The sequence below is a fragment of the Pleurodeles waltl genome, chromosome 11, assembly GCF_031143425.1.
Source record: "Pleurodeles waltl isolate 20211129_DDA chromosome 11, aPleWal1.hap1.20221129, whole genome shotgun sequence".
Taxonomy (NCBI): domain Eukaryota; kingdom Metazoa; phylum Chordata; class Amphibia; order Caudata; family Salamandridae; genus Pleurodeles; species Pleurodeles waltl.
In genome coordinates this window covers 158,746,619-158,766,558 of record NC_090450.1, presented here as the reverse complement: position 1 = coordinate 158,766,558, position 19,940 = coordinate 158,746,619, and positions in this window count along the sequence as shown.

Sequence of the window (19,940 nt, the reverse complement as noted above, 5' to 3'; positions counted from 1 at the left end):
TTTGCTTGGGGCCTCGTTCTTCCTTCTGCCTTTCACTGTCCCAGGGGTCTCTGAACCCTCTTACCTGTTTTTCTTCGTTTCTTTGTCCTTTCTTCTGTTTGCAGTCTGTTGTGAGCCTTTCTTTATGTCTTTTCCTCCTTCCCAGATTCCTGTGCTTTCCCAGCATTCCTGGTTCCCTATTCTCTATGGTTCCTCTACTATTCTGTTCTATATATTGTTTCCCTATCTAAGATGGTGTCCTTTTACTTCCTGTGGGTCACTTCCTGTTTGTTGGTATATAAGGGCTGTGTTTTTCCTCTTTCCTTGCGCTGCAACACTTTCTGCTCAGTTGGTGTCTTCGCTCCTGATTTCCTTGCCTTTTGGTTTTGGACTCAGCATTCTGTATTTCCTGATTTTTGCTCCTTTTGGATTCCTGTTTGTTGTTCTTGTTTTTCTCCAGGACTTTTCCTGTTTGGAGGTTTTTCCCCTTGGAAGGGGTTTTTCCCTCTGGCGCTACTTTCTGAAGGGCACGGTCTGTTCTTGGTGTCTCCATTGCCTACAGCACCGTGGCTACCAGAAAGAGTCGCCCCTTTTTGGGCCAAAGCCGAACATTGAAGATTCACGCCACCAGATCTGCAAATTCCAGGCGCAAGCAGCACGTGAGTCGTGACAGATTGCAGCGCCTAACCATTCCGACGTCCTCAAACACCATGGATAATACAGTGGCGGCTGCTGCAGATCCGGAGCAATCTCTGTTAACCACGATTCAGCAACAAGCCCAGGAGTTGCAACAACTACGTAATGAAAATGCTGCGTTACGACAGGCTTTGGCCCTCCGCACCAGTGATGTTCCGACAATCTCCGCTTCTACCCCTTGTTTCTCTGGTGAACCAACCAAGCTTCGCGAGTTCTTGGATGCTTTAACGGTGTATTTCGCCTTCCGACCTACTCAATTCTCCCACGACAGGACCAAGGTGGGTTATCTTATCAGTGCCTTATCCGGCCCAGCCTTGGCCTGGGCAACCCCGATGGTGTCCTCCGACGACCCTGTATTGTCAGACTATTCCGCCTTTGTGAGTCGCTTCAAACAAATGTTTAGCCGTCCTGGATTGGAAGCCTCCGCTGAAGAAGCCTTGTGCGACATCCAACAAGGCTCCCAAGACGTCCTGCAATATATAACCCGTTTTCGTCAGCTGGCGGCAGAGACCACTTGGGTGGAACGTACTCTGGTAACATTATTTCGTAGAGGACTCAAAGAAGAAATAAAGGATGAACTAGTGCATTCTACCAGAGCGGAAGATCTTCGTGGCCTGATGGATCAAGCACTGTCCATCGAATATCGTCTTCAGGAACGGAGATCGGAAAAGAAAAGGAGTAGAGGGTTTACCCAACCAAGTAGCTCCCGTGCATACCTGCAGCGTTCCGAGGAACCTCGCACTCCTGCTAGAGACATCGAAGGGGAACCCATGCAGGTGGATACTACCCGAGGTCCACTCTCTGCTAGTGAACGAGAAGACAGACGCAAGAGAGGGTTGTGCCTGTATTGTGGTTCTGCTGGTCACATACTCCGTACCTGTCCAGTACGTCCGTCCAGACCTTCGGGAAACGCCACCTCCCGTCCTCTGTAAGAAGGGAGGGGACGGGATCTACAGCTATACCTTCCATCAGCTCCTTTAATGACAATACAACTGCCTTGTTCATCTTTCCTGTCCTGTTACAACTTCCTGACGGTCGTCAAGAAAAGACTATGGCATTACTAGACTGTGGTGCTAGTGGTATATACATGGACAAGACATGGGCTGCTGCTAACCTAGTTCCTACTCAAGCAAAAGAAGTACCCGAACAGGTACACACTGTGGATGGATCTTTGATATCCTCTGGTCCTGTAGACACCACTACCCTGATGTTAAGTCTACAGGTGGGAAACCATCAAGAACACATCTCCTTCGATCTTATTACGTCCCCTAACCATACCATCATTCTTGGAATTCCGTGGCTCATTAGACATAACCCATATATAAATTGGGTTACCCGGACAGTCTCGTTGTCTTCGCAATTTTGTCACGAGAACTGTTTTACTTCCGACAAGTATTGGTCTCCGAAAAGATCCTTAGCTACTGAAGGTGCCACTGGTATGTCCATTAATACGGTCCAAGGGGTCCCAGACCACTATTTGGAGTTTCAGGATATTTTCCAAAAACCGTCAAAACCTGTGCTACCTCCACATCGAGAATATGATTGTGCAATTCCATTAGAACCCGGCACAATTGTTCCTTTTGGGAGGATGTACTCCCTCACGGAACCCGAAAGGGAAGTTCTAAAGGAGTATCTGGACGAAAATATACAGAGTGGTCTTATTGTTCCATCGTCGTCTCCGGCTGGGGCCCCTCTCTTTTTTGTGCCCAAGAAGACTAAGGATCTTCGTCCGTGCCTGGATTTTCGAGGTCTGAATAAAATCACCATTAAAGATCGTTATCCTTTGCCTCTCATCAGGGACATACTGGAAGCAATCAGAGGGGCCCAACGTTTTACTAAATTGGATTTACGAGGAGCCTACCACCTTTTACGCATAAGAGAAGGCGACGAATGGAAGACAGCATTCAGGACCCCATTTGGCCATTTTGAATATAGGGTTATGCCGTTTGGTCTTACTAACGCCCCGGCAATCTTCCAGAGATTTATGGACTCAGTGTTTTCAGACCTACTTAATCAGACAGTCGTGATCTACCTAGATGACATTCTTATTTATTCTAGAAATCCTGAACTCCATACTTCCCATGTGAAACAAGTTCTTCAAAGACTTCGTGATCACCAACTATTTTGCAAACCAGAGAAATGTGAGTTCGACATAACGGAAGTCAAATATCTGGGCTATCATTTAAGTCCCACCGGCATAGCTATGGACCAAGAAAAGGTACAAGCTATCCTAGAGTGGCCTTCTCCTTCTACCATAAAAGAAGCACAATGTTTCCTAGGTTTAGCAAACTTCTATCGACAATTCATTCTAGACTTTGCCAGTCAGACTAGCCACATAACTCACACCTTAAAGAAGGACAATTTAAAGAAGGGATTTGTCTGGACTGAGGCTGCTGAAGCAGCCTTTCAAAGCTTAAAGAGAGCCTTCACCCAAGCCCCCATCTTAAGACATCCAGATACCACCAAGCAATTTATAGTAGTAACTGATGCTTCTGAGAGAGCCATCGGAGCTGTCTTACTCCAACGACAAGAGGATGATGGCCTTGAACATCCTGTTTTCTATTTGTCTCATATCCTTTCCACAGCTGAACAACATTATTCCGTACTTGAAAGGGAATTATTGGCTCTGAAAACAGCCTGCCTTGAGTGGAGGCAGTTTCTGATGGGTTCCAAGGAACCATTTGAGGTGAGGACAGACCACCGTAATTTACAATGTTTAAGAAATTTTGTATGCCAGAATAGTCGTCAGGCCCGCTGGGCCTTTTTCTTCAGTCAGTACGATTTTTATATTACATATATTCCAGGATCCCAAAACATTCTGGCTGATGCTCTGTCTCGCCGATATCCAGAGTGTTCTCCTTCCTCATCCCAGTATCTTCTAGAACCCAGTAAGATCATTGGAGTGGCTCAGTCTTTCCTGGAAGAAGTACAACAAGAATACGCCAACCTATCGGACCATGACATAGAAGAACTAAGACCATTATTGTACAAGAAACAAGGATATTTTTATTACCAAGACCTGATATTCCTCCCTACAAACAAGGTGCAAAAGAAAGCATTACAAATGTGCCATGATTCCCCTGTAGCTGGTCACAGAGGCATCAAAGCCACACAAGAATTACTTTCACGATTTTTTTGGTGGCCTACCTGGAAACTGGATGTGGAAAGATACGTTCAGGCCTGTCCCATATGTGCCCAAGTCAAAATACCTCACACCAGACCGGCAGGATTACTACAACCTTTGCCTGTTCCATCGGCCCCATGGCATACTATCTCTACTGATTTTATGTGTTCGCTTCCACCATCAGCAGGAAACCGGGTTATCATGGTCACAGTGGATTCTTTCACAAAGATGGCTCATTTCACTGGCCTAAAAAAGCTGCCTACTTCCCAAGAACTAGGTCAAATATTCATAGATCATGTCTTCCGTCTCCATGGACTTCCACATACCATAATCTCTGATAGAGGACCTCAGTACATCTCCCGATTTTGGAAGCATTTTTGTAAAACACTGAATATGAATAGAGCCCTGTCTTCAGGGTTCCATCCTCAGACCAACGGACAGACTGAGCGTCTGAACCAAGGACTAGAGCAATATCTTCGATGCTTTTGCAATTCTACCCAAAGTAACTGGAGCACTTACCTCTCTTTAGCTGAATTTTCCTACAATAACTCAGTCCATAGTGCCTCCAAGGTCACTCCCTTTTTCTGTTCCTATGGTTTTCATCCTACCTCTTTCCCTACTTCTCCACAATCCAACTCTCCTCTACCTGCTATTAACTATTTCTCCAAACGCCTTCTCCAACTCCATAAACTAATTCGATCTAATTTGTTACATACCAAGAGGTATATGAAGAAGGCTGCAGACAAGAGACGTACAACCAATCCAAATTATCATCTGCAAGATAAAGTCTGGCTCTCCTCCAAATTCTTGCCCTCACGTCTCTCTCAAAACAAGTTCACACCTCGTTACTATGGGCCTTTCCGTATTCTCCAGTTGGTCAATCCTGTCACTGTCCGTCTTCACTTACCCCATACATGGAAGATCCATCCGGTTTTTCATGTTTCTCAGCTTAAACCTTATGTGCCTGATCCTTACTCACGTCAGTTTCCTTGTCCACCTCCTGTCCTTGTGAATGATGCTCCTGAATATGAAGTGCAGGAAATCTGTGACTCTCGTCTTTTTCATAAACGACTTCAGTATCTGATTCATTGGAAGGGTTATCCTCTCAGTGAATGTTCATGGGAGGATGCCTCTTCCGTTCACGCTCCTCTCCTGACTCAACGCTTTCACTGTTTATTCCCTCTTAAACCTGGGCCTTCGGGAGGGGGACCTACTGTCGCGCCGCGCGGTGCGGCGCGAGCCGAGAGCTCGACTTCGGCCGGGCGTTCGGCTCGGGCCGCGCACCGCGTTATTAAGACGCGGCGCGCCCCCAGCCTCTCCTGCGCGTTTCGAGGCCCCAGATTTGCTTGGGGCCTCGTTCTTCCTTCTGCCTTTCACTGTCCCAGGGGTCTCTGAACCCTCTTACCTGTTTTTCTTCGTTTCTTTGTCCTTTCTTCTGTTTGCAGTCTGTTGTGAGCCTTTCTTTATGTCTTTTCCTCCTTCCCAGATTCCTGTGCTTTCCCAGCATTCCTTGTTCCCTATTCTCTATGGTTCCTCTACTATTCTGTTCTATATATTGTTTCCCTATCTAAGATGGTGTCCTTTTACTTCCTGTGGGTCACTTCCTGTTTGTTGGTATATAAGGGCTGTGTTTTTCCTCTTTCCTTGCGCTGCAACACTTTCTGCTCAGTTGGTGTCTTCGCTCCTGATTTCCTTGCCTTTTGGTTTTGGACTCAGCATTCTGTATTTCCTGATTTTTGCTCCTTTTGGATTCCTGTTTGTTGTTCTTGTTTTTCTCCAGGACTTTTCCTGTTTGGAGGTTTTTCCCCTTGGAAGGGGTTTTTCCCTCTGGCGCTACTTTCTGAAGGGCACGGTCTGTTCTTGGTGTCTCCATTGCCTACAGCACCGTGGCTACCAGAAAGAGTCGCCCCTTTTTGGGCCAAAGCCGAACACTGAAGATTCACGCCACCAGATCTGCAAATTCCAGGCGCAAGCAGCACGTGAGTCGTGACATTGTCTGAATGAATCAGACAAGCATTCATCGATAACTGTAAGCCACATGGCTTCTTCATTATGTAATTCATTGAATTTAGGGTGTTTGATGAGTGAGTTGTCTTTCCACAAATTCCTAGATTGTTTTACCAACTCTTTGACGTACTTGACTGAAAATGTATCATTCATAATCAGCATTTGGTACTAGATTGAATTTGAGATTAAAAGCAGTTTGAAAGAGACGGTACATTACTTCTTTGTCAGTTGTCTGCATTTTCTTTAAGACTGCTTTCACACCATCACCAGCAAGATTTCTGAGATAGCTTGATAGCCTTTCTGTTATTCATCTCATCAAGTGCATCAATGAAATCTTCAAATGTCTTTATCCAGGCAGTCCATCTATCACCATTATTTTGCTTTTTGGTGTTATCGAAAGGTGGTCGGGATTTCACGAAGGCAGCAGCATTGTAGGCCAATGTGGAACTTACTGACATTGGGAGCAGAGCTCCCCCTGGCCAAAAATCAGGATCAGTTCCATTCATGCCCCTGCCCTGTGCTGCGATGGGCCAGCCTTAGGGTCATCATTGATGGGCGTCATCGGCAGATGGGCCTTCTGTGGAATTTCTGGCTGCTGTAAATATTGACCGCTCTGTAAACACAACCCCAGGCACTTCTCTTGGGACCACCATCAAACATGAAGTGATGACTCTGTTTTCTTTCTTCAGATAAACAATGACCCTTTTATATTTGATTGATCTTATTTTTAGTCTCTTTTCCACACCTGATTAATTTCTGCTTTGCAGCGCTATTTGGTATTTTAGGATTGTCTTTGCCTGCGCTTTATAAATCTAGTTGTATTTGCCTTCAGCATCAACTCTCCGTACACTGTATAACTTACTTTTGCATGGGAGCTCAATACCTCTCTGTATGATCTTAGTCATAGCTTCTTGACCAACGATGCATAGACTTCTTAGTGAAGCTTTTTTCCCATTCACACAATTCACAATAGCTGGAGTTGAGCTTTGACTCCCCATAGGCCAACCATTGACTCAGTACTTTGTCAAAGGAACGCATGAGCAGTTTACTTGGACCTTGGCAAACTCTCCAGGGGAGCACTTTCTTCGGATTACTTATCCCCTATCTCATCATCAGTTGTATCATCTTCCCCAACCTGCCTACCTACCAATGACTATGCCACACACGAAGCTGTAAATCACACATCTTTATTCCTCTGTGTGTACCTGTGAACTCCAGCATTCTAAACAAAGCTTTCATTACATTCTATTCTCGCGATTATGTCACACTGATATGGAGTCCTCTGGGAGTCAGAAAGGTCCAGTTCTAAATCATGCAGGACACTACACTCTCCTCATTGAAAAATTAGCCCCTCAACTGTCCACTGTTTCCTGCAACCCCCCTTGCTGTAACGCCTCCTGCTGCTTCAGCAGCAGGCCACCATTTTGTAATGGTTTTCGAACCATTCCAAGATGGTTGATTATGTGGGAGCAAGCCCGCGCCTGCAGGAAGGTGTGGCATTTATCTTGGAAATCTTACTTTGCTTGAAGTAAACTTTTTCCATTATGGCCACCATCTTTAAATGTGTCTTCTTAATAAAACATGCATTTCAAAATTACCTCCTTACATGCACACTGGTGTGCATGCATGTGACCATTTTTAATTATTTTTCTTGAAGCATGGGCAAGGTGTATTGCCTTTGTCAGTGCTTGTTTTCTTTATTGCCTGCTGCTGATCAAAATGATATTATGAGTCCATCAAGTGAAGTGCACTGCTTGCAACCTATACACTTGTTAACTGCTCAAACAGGCACTGATTTACGTGTGATTTGATTAATCAAGACACAAGTTCTACTACTTCTTAATAGGAAACTTTTGTAGAGGCCTTTCAAATGTATTGCCTTTATTGAGTTTTCCACAGTCTTCCATGGTGTTAGTTTGATCAAAGAGAGAAATTAATGAAGAAAGACAGACTTGCCCCTGCAGTGTAACTCAGCTAGATTCAGTTAATCATGTCCCCTGGGATGCTTTTCTATAAGGCACAAGGATTTTGCTGTCCATTTTTGGTACATTTTAAGAATATGAATGCCTCTACTTACTATCAAGTCAATTCAAGCTCTTAAGAAGTGGTGATAAGGTCACATCTGGTAGTAGTTATTTCTCATTATGTTAATGTTTAAGCTGCATTTTTAGAGGTCAGTGTTCCTGGAGGAATTACTTCAATTCTAACTTATTGCATTGGTGACTTAATCCAGCCTGCATATCATCAATAAATAAATGAACAAAACACTGCAGGCAGTGTATTGGTATATGAACAGTTATATTATGTATCAATAAATCAAATCAAAACTTTAAGTACATCCAAAATAGTCAACCCCGGGTACCCCTCCACTTAACGATCCAACATAACCGTAATTTTGAAAACATCAAAGGATCATCGAGAGGCAAAACCTCCTCTTAACAGATGGTACAATAATCAATTCAAGAATCAAAACAAGTGTCTCCAAGAGAATACAAATGTCATGGATGCGTTAGTCCAAAGTTGTCATCAGTGAGGTTAAAGAGGACAAATTGTCAACGTTTTGGTCTCAGATTGCCCGTTGGTCCATAAGACCATCATCATGACTCAGTGTTGAAAACAAACCACACAATTTAGCCAATATAACAATGGTCAACTACACTCAGTTATTAGGGAAGCGGCTAACATGAGCCCCACAGCAAGGCTGAGATAAACCACAAGTTACAAGACGTCTTTGAATGATACATAATATTAATGTATTCTTTTGAATTTACCTTACCAAGTTCCTTGGGGGACTATTGGGTTGCCTTGTTCTATTTACCATTTTTAGAGTTAGCAGTTGATGCATCAAATCATATAGAATATTTTGGATAGTGTAGGTATTATATTTGATTTCAAAACTATGCCGTGTCAAATAAAATAGAAAAGCATGTACAGTTTCAAGTTAAGCTTCATGAATAGTAACTAATTTCCTAAATCACGTGCTTTATTCTTCAAATGCAGGGTTATACCTGAAGCTTTTTGCCATGTAAGTAGAATTTATGTGGCCAAAATCTGATCTGTGATCTGAAATTTCCAAATCACAAAATAACGATCAGCATGCATTATTTCCACCCACAAATTAGGTACACTCAAGTATGCAGAGCAGCAATTAAGCTTATCATTCATTGGAGTAATCCTTCAACAGGAAGTAGGCCAGAGGCTTCAAAGTTAATGGGCCTGATTTAGAGTTTGGCGAATGGGGTTACTCCACCACAAACGTGATGGATATCCCATCCGGCGTAGTATGATTCCATATTATCCTATGGAAAACGTACTACGGCGGACAGGATACCCATCACAATTTTGAGAAAACCAAAAACTCCAAAGATTGTAAATATCCAGTTTTTTCACCTCTTGGAAAGTTACTAACATGACAATCAGGGTTCATTAACTTTTTTCAGTGGGAAATGAATGGGTAAATCATGCTGCAGGTTTTTTTTATTCCCAGGGAAAAGGCTTTCGCCACAAACACGAACAAGCACTGAGAAATACAATGGGAGTCATTAGAAGTTTGACAGAGGGAAACATTCATCCACCAAATACCCGAGACGGAGACCACCGCAGTGCTGTCCGTCTCCCCACTGGACCCATCACAACTTTCAGACTTGGCTGACAAGCAGAAACCAAGTTTTCCGGCGGTCAGGCCAGTGGTAAGGGTGCAGAAGCATTTTTCCCGGCTCATAAGGGACCCGGCGGCAGTGCTTCCGCAAGCAGGGTGCTAGGCAGGGGGACGCCTGCACTGCCCATGCCAGAGGTATTAGCAGTGCAGGAACCCCTGTGGCCCCTGCACTTGTTGTCTGTCTGACTTTTGCATGGTGATGAAACCACTATGAAAAGACTGGCGGAGAACAAGGTTGCAATCAGCAGGGTGGCACTGATTTCAGTGCCACCTTGGGTGATTACAACCAGGACTGCCATCAGCCCGTCGGAATCATGGATCCTTGTGGGGATAATAGTAGGTTGGAGGGCAGCTCATAATGTGGCGGTCGGACCACCACAGCCATAGCAGTACGACCACCACCATGAGTCTAGCGGTCTTGTGTCCGCCAGATTTGTAATTGGCCACAATATGTCTTGCTTTTTGTTTTTGCTTAGGAGTTTTACCTATGCTATTCAGCATAAGCAAAAAGAAAACAACTATTAGTGCCAACGTTGAACAGCATCAGTAAAAAATGCCCGAGTCCAAATATGAATGAGCACAAGTCACCGCTCTTGCACACATAAGCATTAGAAGGCTACAGTAGCCGTAGCTTGATAACTTACGTTTACACTTGTCAGATGAAAAGTGCACAAACATCATGGCAGAGCAAGCATTTTGGATTTTGGCCCCAGAGTCATGGCATGTTCCCAGCTGCATCAACAAGAACGCACATGTGTACATCAAGATGGCAGATGCCTATTTTAGATGGTGATATTTAAAAATAGTTTGCAGCTGCTAGATCCTTGAAAAAGGTTTACAAAATAAACTTTAAAAAAAAAAGAAGTCACGGATGGACGGGAGATCAATGAAGTAGCAGTGGAGGAAGGATGTCAATTCCGCCGACAAGTGACAATAAGCGAGGTGATGAGGGGATCAATGGGGGTGCTCAGGAGGGTAAATATTTAAAAAACAGGCGGGAAGCAGAGGGAACAATGATGCAAGAGATGAGCTAGAGGTTGTGAGACCAACAGAGTGAGTGCAGGGACAGAGATATGCAGGAGAGCAACACACATATGGAGAGGGGGAATGGACAAAAAAAAACACAGGCACTCTCACAAAGTGGTGAAAAATTAAAAAAATACGAAAGGAGAGCTAGTGAATAAGAAGCAAGCAATTGAGATTGACATGAAAGCCAACCAATGATAAACAACCAAGTGAACCAAAGAGCACTCTTAAGTAGTAGTATTGTACTCATATAGCCTTCAACAGAAAGACTAAGGAAAAGTGTATAAAAACATTTATTATCACATTTATGCCATGCATACACCTGAAACTGTACAATATTCAGACGAGCTTCTGGAGTTTGGACCTTGAACCCTGAATACTATAACATGTCTAAAAGTTGCGTACAATCCTGTGGTACATTCATTGAGTTCTCTAAATCCTTAAATATGCTAAAATCTGTGCAATTTATGGGTGTAAATCTACAGCTAATAGGTTAATATATTATCTGCAATGATGGCCCTTTGTTGCCACTGCGGTTTTTTTTCAGACTTCTTGCACTTAACTCATATTTCGTGTTTTCAATATAGCATCTCCAAGTTTCCAAAAGGTTCTACTTGTCTATACAACTGTCTGACTCACTTACTTAGATTAGATCTACACTTACTTAATGGTTTGTTTGTGAAAATCAATCTAAAGTTTCATGTTTCCTTTTATTTCCTTCAATAGATATTCTGCATTTTGTTTTCCGCTGTGGGATGAAGTCCGATAAATGGGCCCTACCACCGAAGCTCTGTAATATGGAATGACTGACTTCTTTATCCCTATATGCCTCCCCTGACTCTGTGTCAGATCACAAGTCTGTAAGTGTAGCTGGTCCACAAAGGCTAGGTGTGCTTCTGTAAAGCAGCAATCGGTCCTTGAACATGGTATCATGTATTCATTAGCTCGTGCACATTATGATGAGTATTATGCACTGAGGAGCTTGACTCCGGAACTTATTTACAAACCGCTGCATCCTTTTTTATCAAGCTCTGGTGGTAGAGAGTGCAGACCCATATCTACACTGTCACACAAAGCCACTTTGTGAGGCTTTTCATGGCCTCCTCAATGTGGTGTAAGGCAACGCAGCAACGCAGCATAAGTTGCCACGTTGCCTTACACAGCGTCGGGGGGCATTCCATGGGTGTTGTGGTGGGTTTTCCTACATAACACCTATGGGTTTTGACTATTGGCGTATGGCAGTGCAGCATAAAGACTTGCAGTGCTGCCCTACACCAGTTCTTTGTAAATATGCCTATACATTTTCACAGGCAGGTTGTTTGTTTTGTTATACTTGCTTCTTAGTTACTTTTGGTACCTCGAATGAGGCCTTTCCAAACATGTTGCCACAGGTAATGAATTACAGGTTCCTTAGTCAAGATGTCGAGCTCCTTAATTGGAAACATATTTCTTTCTTTATCTGGCTCTCTCTTTCATGCACGCTGACCTGTGTAGAGTGTGTAGGACATTATTCAGTTTATTCCTGAGGTGGAGGAGGCACCTACCATGTGTGAAATTATCGGCTGAAGGTACTGAGGTACAGTGAGGATGGAGAGGGACAACAGAAAAAAATAACCAAAGACAAAGATAGAATTTTTGTGTAAAAGTTCAAGGATAGAGAGGTTGTGAATGGTCATCGGAAAAACGTGTGTGACCTCAGGTTGAATGCAGTATGAAAAGTCATAACAAGAACTGATATCAAAGAGGAATGCAAGATAAATAAATTATAGACTGGGGAACAGGAGCTTTTGTCAATTATGTAAATATTTCTGTGGAGATGGAGGGATGATGAGGCACAAGCATCAAACTGATAACCTATAAAAACAGGTGGCATTAAAAGGTACCTTAGTTGGGAGTCCAATTTGAGAGAGAAATGAAAATTAAATGAAACTCGATTTATTCAGCGCAGTTACTTTTAAGAGTGCCTAGAAAAACCCCTAATTTTGAAAAAAAAAGCCATGTGTTCAATCTTTTTTTGAAAATGGTGAATGATTCCACAGAGTCAAGATCTTGAGAGAGCTTATTTCATGCTGACGCCCCAGATAGGAAAAAGCGTGCCCTCCTTCTCTGGCAAGGTGCATCTTAGGTACCCTTGCCAGTAGCCTTCTAGTGGAACACAGATTCCTAGTGGGAAGATAGAAACTGATTCTACAGCCCAAGTGGCCTGGCCCAGTGTGATGAAGTGCTTTATGAACCAAGACCAGAGTTTCCTCACTGGGAGCCAGTGAAGGGACTGAAGGTAAGGAAAGACATGCGTTCTCAACGGCAGGTTGAGGAGCAAGTGGGCTCTGGTATTCTGGACCACCTGGACTTCATTGATTAGGTAGTCCAGCAAGTCCAAATACAGAGCATTCGCGTAGTCCAACCTAGATGTAATGAATGCCTGGATAACTGATTTCTGTGAATGAAAGTAAATGCTGATTTTTTTCGGAATGAGCAAGAAGCCAAGGCATGAGCCCTCCACATAATTTAATTACGGTTGGAAGGATAGCAGGTTATCAAATTTGACTCAGAAATGTTTGACTACTCCACCCTGCAGGCCTGGTGGGGGGGCTCCATAAGGCCAAAATGTCTACCGCTTTGTCAGGAAATCTTTATCAAAAAACAAAATTTTGGTTTTCTCTGCATAACATTTCAATTGATTGAGGGTCATCCAATAAAATACCGTGGCTAAGCACAATTTAATTGACTCCTCTCTGATGTCTTCTCCCTTATCACAGGAGAAAAGCAGCTTCTACCAGCCGTGCTAGTGGCGTGGGATAAATGTTAAACAGTGAAGCTCGGGCAGAGCCTTGAGGCACCCCCACTGTTAACTCCTGGGACCCCGAAGAGAATGGAGGGACCCAGACCTCCTGTCCTCTGCCAGTCAAAAAAGATGTTAGCCAGTGTAAGGCCTGACCTTTCAATCCAGTTGACTGGAGGCAGGCCAAGACTCTGGTGAGGCATGCAAGACTCTGGTGTGGAGGGTCATATCAAAGGCTGCTGAAAGGTGTAACATTATCAGCACCGCCTTCCCCTTGCAACCAGGGTACTTCTGATGTACTCTGTTACCTCTAGCAATGCGGTCTCAGTGCTAAAATTAGGTCTAAAGCCAGACTAGCTCAGGTGCCAGAGGTTGTTGACCTACAGGTACCAAGAAAGTTATTGGTTTACAAATTTCTCCAACACTTCGGACAGAGAAAAATATTATTCTATTGTTGGACTGTAAATTAGGTTTCGCTTTTTTTTTTTTTTTTTTTTTAACAAGGGGAGGATTTTTGCCTGTTTCCAGGCATGCAGTATTACCACCATCACCAAAGACTCATTAAAGCACCTTATTAACTAAAGGGTTAGGGCATTTTGCCCCAACATTAACAAGTTGGGAGGACAAGAATCCGCAGGTGATCCTGATTTAAGACCACTGATAGCTGTCAGTGTCTCCTCCAGAGGGATATGGTTAAAAGTTGATACTGAACAATCCACTTCAGAAACCGACATCTTCGTAACTACGTCCACTGATCCTCCAGCCACCAGCAGGTCGATGAAAAGACTAACTTGGATTTTGGAAATTTTACTTTGAATGAAGGAGGCAAGTTGTTCACACCATGCAGTTGATGCTTGATGAGCTCTGGAGCATGCTGCAAGTGCCATGAAATTTTTCACCAACTTAGACATTTCCCTAGATTTATTATCTGCACCCTTAATCTTCACTTCAAAATAGAGCTTCTTAGTTGTTTTGACCAAGGCATGATGCTTCCTTAGTGCTGTCCTATATGCAGCTTTATCTTCAATCTAGTAATCATTCCGTCAATGTCTTTCTAGGTTCTTAGAGCATTTCTTCTCTACCCTGGGTCGATCTGTAAACCAGTGACCAGACAGCTTACTTCTACAGGGTTTATGCTGTGATACCGGTGCCAGCTTATCTGTCACTTTCCATATCTAGCTGCTGACCATAATGGCATCTGCTTCAACTGAGTCCAAGAGAATGGGGGCACACTCCTCTACACAGTGAAGCTTCTCAGTTTGTTGAATCTTATAGAATAATCTTGTTGCATAAGGAACTCTAGACGTTGTTCCTGATTTTTTTAAAATAATCACAAAGTGATTGATCCAGCCTTTCAGTATAGAGTCATATGCTTGCAGCGTAATGCTGGAGAATACTTGGTCCAACATGTGCCCAGCCTGATCTGTGGGTTTAAATACATGCTGGGTCAACTCAAACAATGCCATGTTGTCTAATAGGATGGGAACCTCTTTGTCTCCCAAACAGTCCATGTGCAAGTTAAGATCTCCCAACATCAAAAAATGCACAAACCTTAGGTCCAGATGTGTTAGTGCGTTATGCAAGGAGTTAAGGAAGGACCAAGAGGTCTAAAGATTAGATCTCCCACTACAGATTGGTGAGGGGACAATGTGAGTCAGAAACCCAAAGCTTCTGCACCATCTTAATCCTGTATAGGGATCATTGAGCATCTATAGTTCTCCCTGTATACTATAGCTATCCCCCCTTCTCTCCCACTAGGCCAATCAAGATTTAAAATGTTGTATCCCTTGGGGATAACCATTTAGATTATGGGGTTTGATGCATCAGTCAGCCAGGTTTCTGTCATGAGCAACACGTCTGGCCATTCATAATAGAGAAGGTAAAAAATAGCAACAGCATGTTGCCGCAGAGAGCAAACATTTATCAATGTGGCTAAATACAACCCATTAGACTGACTAACTTATGAGGAAGAGGTGGAATCTTTACACTTGGGGCTACGATTCACTTGGAACCTGCAACCGCAACAAAAGCAGCAGTATTTGAGTATAAGTGGGTGGACTGGCAAGGAACACTTCACTGAGATGCCATGGACAGAGTGGCTGGCGCTGGCCACTGTTGGGATGCTGACGGGAGCAGACAGGCCTGCCTTTTGCATGACAGAGGCGTGCCCGCTGTGCAAGACCAGACACCGGGCCCAGCTTTATAGATGTGGGCCCAAACTCCTTGTCAACTAGAGCGCGCATTGTCAGAAAATGGTAGCGCCAGACGTTCAGTAGGGGTAAAAATGGCAGTCTTCCCCTTGTGAATAATTATTAGCTGCTTCTCCACCCTCTACTCCACTTTCAAAATTAAACCCCCAACAAGAGCCACAAACTTCAGAAAATTAAAACACAGGTCTAAAACAATTTCATACAGCAGATTAAAACGCAGCCGGATTTTGTGCAAAAGCGGGTTTAACAAAAGCAATGAATATAGTGATGGCAAAGGTATGGTCAAAATGACTGAATATAGATGGTGGATTTCAAATGGATCTTCTGGCAGCAACGTGAACCACAGGTCTGCTCCCAGTGAAAACTTGCCAGTTTGGGATATTCTGAGCTGCCCATACTCATTGCCTTTGCCCTCAACAATAAAACTTGTTGATAGAATTTGGGTTCAGTTACATTCTGGAATTTCTATCACGTCGTATTCCTATAGAAGACAGTGATGCATTATAGAAATACTGGTAAACTACTTAAGGCTAGGAGTGTAGATTTCAAGGTCGATCATACTGCATTTTATACTCAGAGAGCAAATGAATCTAGCTTCCAGCACTGGAGAATTATGAATGGTTCCAGGCAAAAAAACTAAAAAGCTTTGTTGCAGACCACTAAAAGAGCCTCACGATTCCAAGTATCATAGCCACTTTCACATAGGCTAAAAAACCTGATGTTACGTAGAGAATATGAGATGTCCCCAGTGGATCAAGAAGCTGCACCACAATCCCAGGATTGGTGGTTAGTGATTTATGATGATCATTTGAGGCTACTCAAAGAGAAATAAATCACAAGTTTACACAAGTTACAAAAAATAAAAAAATCTACTATGATAATTTACAGAAACCGTGAATGGATGCTTTTTTTTCTCCCGGTATTCTGGTTAAGAGTTATAGGGTATTAAAGAATGGCACAATGGCACAAAAGACCAATATGATCTGATGGGGGTGTGACGGCGAGTACCGCTTATGCATGATTCTTCTGCATTTGACATGCTAATTGGCTGAATGGAGAAGATGCCCACTTGACAATTTCAGAATTTCATACAACAGGAAAGCCCAAAAGGGAAGAACCACAATGGAGCATACTCATTGAATGAGGAAATTAGGAAAGAGCCTTAAAAAGTCATGTGTGCCTCGTGCTCCTTAAGTAATTCAAGCCTAGAATGTACCCACGAGTACAACCACCTCGAAAATTGCAGATATAAATGCGACCACTTCAGTTGCGCCTGAAAGATTTCTCATACAGCAGGGTGTTAGGAGAGGCCTTAACGCCTGTTAAATATTTTGTCTGAAGTTTTAGCAGACCCTTTAAGTGGTCCAAACAAGGTAAGCTCACCAAACCCCCAAAACCCCAAATTAGCATCCTGACTTTTTAACCGCTTCTGTGTCGCAGACATAACGGTTGCGTCCTGTGGCACAGTGCTCGTGTGCCCAGGACGTAACCATTACGTCCTGGGCACAGAGCTCAGAGGGAGCACTAGCGCTCCCTCTGTGGTCTTCCCTCCAACCCCCCAATGCAGGGATGGAAGGGGAAGCCCTTCCCCTTCCACCCCCAAGCCCCTCCACCCCTCCCTGTGACGTCAGCGGGCGATCGCGTGCTGACCTCCCAGAGTCCCCCTCCCATCGTGCTGGAAGCTCAGCTTCCAGCGCGATCGGAAGAGAAATGCTTTTGCATTTCTCTTCCGATCATGTGATGGAGGCCCTGAGAGGCTTCAAAGGGAAGGAAATTAATTTCCTTCCCTTTGAAGTCTCTCAGAGCATATTAGCAGCGGGATCGTGAAGCGATCCGGCTGCTAAAATGCCCACTAGACACCAGGGATTATTTTCATTTAGGAAATTGGCATAAGGGGAGCGACCCCTTGGGCAAGGGTCGCTCCCCAGGGGGGCATTTTTTTTCAAGGCATTTTCTGCCCCCCCTGGGGCAGATCGGCCTAATATTAGGCCGATCTGCCCCAGGGGGGGCAGAAACCTCTAGGCGCCAGGGACATTTTTTGTGTGTTTGTTTTGTTTTTTAGTTTTTTTGTTTTTTAGAGGTGGGGAGCGACCCCTTAGGCAAGGGTCGCTCCCCTAGGGGGCAAATTATGTTTAGACCATTTCTGCCCGCCTTGGGGGCAGATTGGCTTATTTTTATGAGGCCAATCTGCCCCCAAGGGGGGAAGAAACCAGTTAGGCACCACGGATTGGTGTGTATGTGTTTGTTTTGTTTGGGGGGCAGCCCCTTGGGCAAGGGTCGCTCCCCATGGGGTCACATTACTGTTGGCCATTGGCTTATTTTTGGAAGGCCCATCTGCCCCCAAGGGGGGGCAGAAAGCCCACCAGGGAAGATTTTTTTTCAAAATAAAAGGGTGGGGGTATGGCCATACCCCCACCCAAAATAAATGGGGACAAAGTTGTTCTGCCCACCAGTGGGCAGATGGAACAATTACCCCGATCCACACCCTGGGGGGGCAGAAAGTCTAATAGATGCCAGGAAATTTTTTAAAAAATAGCGGGATGATGGCTACCAACCAGTATGGGCCTGGTTATGCCCCCACCCCAACTGAAGGGGGTAACAGGCTTACTCATTGAATGAGGAAATTAGGAAAGAGACTTAAAAAGTCATGTGTGCCTCGTGCTCCTTAAGTAATTCAAGCCTAGAATGTACCCACGAGTACAACCACCTCGAAAATTGCAGCTATAAATGCGACCACTTCAGTTGCACTTGAAAGATTTCTCGTACAGCAGGGTGTTAGGAGAGGCTTAACGCCTGTTAAATATTTTGTCTGAAGTTTTAGCAGACCCTTTAAGTGGTCCAAACAAGGTAAGCTCACCAAACCCCCAAAACCCCAAATTAGCATTCTGACTTTTTAACCGCTTCTGTGTCGCAGACATAACGGTTACGTCCTGTGGCACAGTGCTCGTGTGCCCAGGACGTAACCATTACGTCCTGGGCACAGAGCTCAGAGGGAGCACTAGCGCTCCCTCTGTGGCCTTCCCTCCAACCCCCCAATGCAGGGATGGAATGGGAAGCCTTTCCCCTTCCACCTCTAAGCCCCCCCACCCCTCCCTGTGACTTCAGCGGGCGATCGCGTGCTGACCTCCCAGAGTCCCCCTCACATCGTGCTGGAAGCTCAGCTTCCAGCGCGATCGGAAGAGAAATGCTTTTGCATTTCTCTTCCGATCATGTGATGGAGGCCCTGAGAGGCTTCAAAGGGAAGGAAATTAATTTCCTTCCCTTTGAAGTCTCTCAGAGCATATTAGCAGCGGGATCGTGAAGCGATCCGGCTGCTAAAATGCCCACTAGACACCAGGGATTATTTTCATTTAGGAAATTGGCATAAGGGGAGCGACCCCTTGGGCAAGGGTCGCTCCCCGGGGGGGCATTTTTTTTCAAGGCCTTTTCTGCCCCCCCTGGGGCAGAAACCTCTAGGCGCCAGGGACATTTTTTGTGTGTTTGTTTTGTTTTTTTGTTTTTTTATTTTTTAGAGGTGGGGAGCGACCCCTTAGGCAAGGGTCGCTCCCCTAGGGGGCAAATTATGTTTAGACCATTTCTGCCCGCCTTGGGGGCAGATTGGCTTATTTTTATGAGGCCAATCTGCCCCCAAGGGGGGAAGAAACCAGTTAGGCACCACGGATTGGTGTGTATGTGTGTGTTTTGTTTGGGGGGTAGCCCCTTGGGCAAGGGTCGCTCCCCATGGGGGCACATTACTGTATGCCATATCTGCCCCCTTGGGGGCAGATTGGCTTATTTTTGGAAGGCCCATCTGCCCCCAAGGGGGGCAGAAAGCCCACCAGAGACCAGGGAAGATTTTTTTTTCAAAATAAAAGGGTGGGGGTATGGCCATACCCCCACCCAAAATAAATGGGGACAAAGTTGTTCTGCCCACCAGTGGGCAGATGGGACAATTACCCCGATCCACACCCTGGGGGGGGAGAAAGTCTAATAGATGCCAGGAAATTTAAAAAAAAAAAAATAGTGGGGTGATGGCTACCAACCAGTATGGGCCTGGTTATGCCCCCACCCCAACCGAAGGGGGACAACAGGCTTTCAGCTCTCCCCTGCACACTAAAACATCTTATCCCACGGCAAGCAAGAGGACATTTGATTATTTTGGGTTTTCGTTTTACATTTGGGCCATGAGAGCTTGGCTAACTCTCAAAATCGTCCCACTTGGAATGGTGAGGGCTGCACTTTATGGACTTTGGTACTTTGCCATGTAGAAAAATCCACGAGACCTAGACACATCTGAAAACTAAACATCTGGGTGATTCCAGGGTGGTGTGCTTCACAGGCACCCCGCACCATTTTCTTACCCACAATGCCCTGCAAAACTCCAACTTTGCTGAAATCACACATTTTCCCCACATTTTTGTGATGGAACCTTCCGGAATCTGCAGGAATCCACAAAACTCCTACCACCCAGCATTGTCT